Consider the following 5575-nt stretch of genomic DNA (forward strand, 5'->3'; position numbering starts at 1 on the left):
GCGCACGCCCGTGTTATTTTGACAGTTTCGACCATGAGTGTGGGGCACGGGCGTGTCGCACGCCCGTGTTGTTTTGACAGTTTTGCCAGCGGTCATGTCACACAGTCGTGGCAACTTATCGTTGCCCTATGTTAGGAAATACTTTTGAACTGTTTGCACACGACTATATCACACGGCCGTGTCATTGCCTGTGGTATAGGCACGGCATAAGGCAACCCGTGTGCCTGGCTGTGTGGTTTTGGAAAGCCTGTGTTCAATGATTTGGTTAGTATTAGATTTTAAAAACTAAAATTTAAAGAAAGTAATATTGTTAGTGCTCAGATTGCCTCCCAAAAAGCTCTTATTTAAAGTCTAAGCTAGACTTTACCGTGTGAGTATACTTAAGGAGATTCGTGGAGCCGTAGCTCCTCCCTATCATCTTTAAATTTCTCACCATTATAAGGTTTGAGGCGATGTCCATTTACTTTAAAAGTACCTTGTAAAGGGTGACTTATTTCTATGGTGTCGTATGGGAAAACTGTTTTGACTACGAACGGACCTGACCATCACGATTTAAGCTTCCAAGGGAACAATTTGAGTCTCAAGTTATATAGTAGTTATATAGTAGTATCTCAAAATTCAAATTTTTTATTTTGTTTTAACTGAGCATCATGGCGTCATTTCGCTGCTTCCTTGTATAGTCTTGAATTTTCATATGCATAGGCTCGCCATTCGTCTAACTCATTTAACTGCATCAATCTGTTTTCACCTGCAAGTTTGGGATCAAAGTTTAGGAATTTTATAGCCTAGAATGTTTTGTGTTCTAACTCAAATGGTAGATGACAACTTTTTTCATAAATGAGTTTGTATGGTGATGTTTCTATGGGGGTTTTAAAAGCAGTTCTATAAGCCCATAATGCGCCATCTAATTTCATTGCCCAATCTTTCCTGTTTAATCCTACAGTCTTTTCTAGGATACATTTAAGTTCTCATTTGCCACTTCGACTTGGCCACTAGTTTGAGGGTAGTAAGGGATAGCTATTCGGTGCTAAACTCCATATTTTTTGAGGGTCTTTTCAAATTGGGCGTTACAGAAATGAGCCACCCTATCGTTGATGATTAATCTAGGTGTTCCAAATCGAGAGAAAATTTTTTTAAGGAAACGTACCACTACTCTAACATAATTTTTAGGTAGAGCTTGGGCTTCAACCCATTTAGACATATAATCAAAAGCTACTAAGATGTATTTATTCCCTAATGAACTAAGGAATGGACCCATGAAGTCGATACCCCAAACATCAAATATTTCACATGAAAGCATATATGTCTGAGGCATTTCATCACGGTTAGAGACATTACCTGTCCTTTGGCATTCATCACAAGAAATAACATACCTGTTGGCATCTTTAAATAAGGTGGGCCAATAAAAACCTGATTCAAGTATTTTATATGCGGTCTTATTTCCACCATAATGTCCTCCAGCTGGTCCTGAGTGGCAATGTTCTGAGATTTTTAATGCTTTTGCTCTTGTAATGCATCGTCGAATGACTTGATCTACACATATACGGAAAAGAAAAGGATCTTCCCAAAAGTAGTTTTTCATATCAGTAAAGAATTGTTTCTTTTGCTGATGTGTCAACCCTTTTGGGATAACGTTAGCGGCTAAAAAATTCGCGATGTCTGCAAACCAAGGTACCTCCGAGTCAGAAATAGCAAAAAATTGTTCTTTAGGGAATGAATCATTTATTTCCACTTCATCTAGCTCTTTAGTACTTGAATTTTCAAGCCTGGATAAATGATCAGCTGCGAGATTTTCTGCTCCTTTCTTATCTTGAATTTCCAAGTCAAATTCCTGTAATAACAAAATCCATCGAATGAGTCGAGGTTTTGCATCAGTCTTAGTGAACAGGTAGCGAAGGGCATAATGGTCAGTATAAACGACAACTTTAGACAATATTAGATATGGCCTAAATTTATTGAATGCAAAAACCACAGCTAACAATTCTTTCTCTGTTGTGGTGTAGTTCTCCTGTGCGGCTGTCAAAGTTTTGCTAGCGTAATAAATAGGTTGAAAGTGCTTGTCCTTTCGCTGTCCCAAAACTGCACCGACTGTAAAGTCACTCACATCACACATTAGTTCAAAAGGTAAATTCCAATCAGGTGCTATTATAATTGGAGCATTAATCAATTTATCCTTTAGAGTATTAAATGCTTCTAAACATTCCTGATCAAAATTAAAGAGCATATCTTTTTCTAGTAATTTGGTCAAAGGCTTAGCTATTTTAGAAAAATCTTTAATAAATCATCTATAAAACCCAGCATGTCCTAAAAAACTTCTAATAGCCTTAACTGAACTAGGAAAAGGTAATTTTTCAATGATTTCGACTTTAGGTTTATCAACCTCAATCCCTTTACTAGACATTTTATGTCCTAACACAATACCTTCTTAAACCATAAAGTGATATTTTCCCAGTTAAGTACAAGGTTCGTTTCCTCACATCTTATTAGAACTCGTTTCAAATTTTTAAGACAAAGATGGAAAGAGTTACCGAATATCAAGAAATCATCCATAAATACATCCATGATATCTTCTACGAGTTCGTCAAAGATGGCCATCATGCAGTGCTGGAACGTAGCAGGAGCATTACATAATCCAAAGGGCATTCTTCGATAAGCAAATGTACCATATGGACATGTGAATGTCGTTTTTTCCTGATCTTCAGGAGCTATTGCGATTTGAAAATAGCCAGATAGTCCGTCTAAGAAGTAGTAGTACATGTGCCCTGATAGTCATTCGAACATTTGGTCAATGAATGGTAAGGGGAAGTGATCTTTTCTCGTGACATCATTTAACTTCCTATAGTCAATGCAAACTCTCCAACCTGTGACTGTCCTAGTTGGAATTAGTTCATTCTTCTCATTGGCTACCACAGTCATGCCTCCTTTATTAGGAACAACCTGCACTGGACTTACCCAAGAACTGTCAAAAATAGGATAAATAATTCCAGCATCTAGAAGTTTAATACCTCAGTTTTAACAACTTTCTTGATGTTGGGGTCAGTCGTCTTTGAGCTTGCACACATGGTTTATATTCATCTTCCATTAAAATTTTGTGGGTGTAAAAAGAAGGGCTGATCCCTTTAATGTCAGAAATTTTCCAAGCTATGGCCTTTTTATGTTTTTTTAATACTTGGATTAATTCCTCTTTCTCCTTGAGTTGCAAGTTAGATGCAATAATAACTGGTAATGTAGAATTATTTCCAAGGAATACGTATACCAAGCGATTTGGTAATTGTTTGAGTTCCAGTTTGGGAGGTTCTTCAATAGAGTGTTTTTGCTTAAAATCATCGTTCCCTTTAATGTCCTCATATTCTGCTTGTCTTTCGGAAGGTTCATTGAAGTTCAGTTTAGCTTTTATTTTACCTGTCTTGAAATCATCATCATCTATCTCCTCTCCTTGGGCATGGCATAGTTCCAACGTGTCCTTATGTATGATTTCTTGAAAAGAATCTTGAGCAGCATGATCAATAGAGTCAATAAAATAACACGAGTCGTCCTGTTCCCTAGAAAATGTCATGGCATCATAAATTTTAAAAATGATTTCTTCGTCACCTACTTTAAGTACCATTTTACCATCACCCACATTAATAACAGCCCTAGCAGTGGCTAAAAATGGACGCCCTAAGATTAAAGGCACTACAACATCTTCATCCATATCAAGCATAACGAAGTCAACAGGGAATATAAATTTATCTACTTTTACAAGTATGTCCTTTATAATACCCCTAGGATATTTAACAGATCTATCAGCTAGTTGAATACTCATCCTAGTGGGTTTAGGTTCCTCAAGACCAAGTTGTTTAAACATTTTATTTGGCATCAAATTAATGCTAGCACCTAAATCAGCTAGTGCCTAAGCAAGGTATAGTAAAACTTCCTGGATCTTTTAGTTTGGTTGGCAGTTTGTTTTAGAGTATAGCTGAGCATTCCTCATTAAGTTCCACTGTAGATAAGTCTTCAAACTTCCTTTTGTTTGTTAGGAGCTCCTTTAAAAATTTTGCGTATGTAGCCATCTGCGATATAGCTTCAAGAAAAGGTAAGTTAATATGTAGTTGTTTAAAAAGTTCAAGGAATTTACCAAATTGTGCATCCATACAGTCTTTCTTCAACTTTTCTGGGTATGGAATTGGTGATTTATATTCCTTCGTATTGGATTGTCATTGCTTTCAGATTTTACCTCTTCTCCTTTCCTTCTGTCAGCTTCTTGTTGTGACTTCTTTTCCGATTCAGCTAACACTTTCCCACTCCTCAGTGTAACTGCTTTCACATGTGCTTTTGGATTGGGTTCGATGTTACTAGGTAGATTTCCTGGTGCTCTTTCTGAAATCATCTTAGCCAGCTATCCAATTTGAGTTTCGAGCCTTTGGATCGATGTGTTGATTTTTGAGTGCAGTTTCGATATTCTGAAAATGAGTCTCTGACACCAAGATGAATTTGGTTAGCATCTCGTCAAGGTTTATCTTTTTCTTCTACTTGTATGGTGGTTACTGAAAGCCTGAAGGGGGTGGTGGTTTCTGATTTCCTCGGCCTCCTCATGAAAAATTTCTGTGATTCCTCCAACCTGCATTGTAAGTATTGCTATAAGGATTGTTTTGAGATCGAGGATTATTACCCATGTAATTCAGCTGCATGTTCTCCATGTTGTGGCCATAAGGTGGGTTTTTTGCATTGCTCGATCCACCTCCATTTGCTTCGCACTGCATAACTGGGTGAACCTGTGAAGAGCTAAGAAAACCATAAATTTTCTTATTCAAGAGTTCTACCTGATTAGAGAGCATGGTGACCGAATCGACGTTATAAACACCAGCTATTTTCGTTGGCTTTGTCCTCATGACTTGCCACTGATAGTTATCCAGTGACATCTCCTCTATATATTCATAGGCATCTTCAAGTGTTTTATTATTGATGGTTCCGCCAGCAGCTGCGTCAACCATTTGTCGAGTCGAAGGATTAAGGCCATTATGAAAAGTTTGAACCTATAGCTAGAGTCATAACCGATGGTGAGGGCATCTTCGCAAAAGGTCCTTATATCTCTCCCATGCATCGTAGAGTGTTTCTAAATCCATCTGCACAAAAGAAGAGATATCATTACGTAATTTAGTCGTTTTAGCCGGCGAAAAATATTTTAGTAAAAACTTTTCGATCATTTGATCCCAAGTAGTGATTGACCCCCGTGGTAACGAATTCAACCACTATTTAGCTTTGTTTCTCAAAGAAAAAGGGAATAACTGAAGGCGAATGATGTCATCAGAAACACCATTAATTTTAAATGTATCGCATAATTCCAAAAATTTTTCCAAGTGAGCGTTGGGATATTCGTCCTGCAAACCATCAAGCTGAACAAATTACTGTATCATTTGAATTGTGCTAGGTTTCAGTTCAAAAGTATTTGCAGCTACAGCAGGTCTAACTATGCTCGATTTAGTTTATGTTAAAGAAGGTTTAGCATAATCATACATAGTGCACGGAGCAAGATTCTGATTTACTAGATTAACAGCAATCACAGGAGGTATCGGGTTTTCCTGATTTTCAGCCA

At 37.5% G+C, this 5575-nt stretch overlaps 1 non-coding gene across 1 annotated transcript; it reads left to right on the forward strand.

Moving 5' to 3' along the window:
• The first annotated feature begins 5031 nt into the window (after positions 1-5031).
• Positions 5032-5138, forward strand: LOC128287503 (small nucleolar RNA R71). Its single transcript, XR_008278203.1, has one exon. It is a non-coding gene; the product is annotated as a small nucleolar RNA R71 (small nucleolar RNA).
• Positions 5139-5575: the final 437 nt, after the last annotated feature.

Source organism: Gossypium arboreum, chromosome 13, assembly GCF_025698485.1.
Source record: "Gossypium arboreum isolate Shixiya-1 chromosome 13, ASM2569848v2, whole genome shotgun sequence".
Lineage (NCBI taxonomy): Eukaryota > Viridiplantae > Streptophyta > Magnoliopsida > Malvales > Malvaceae > Gossypium > Gossypium arboreum.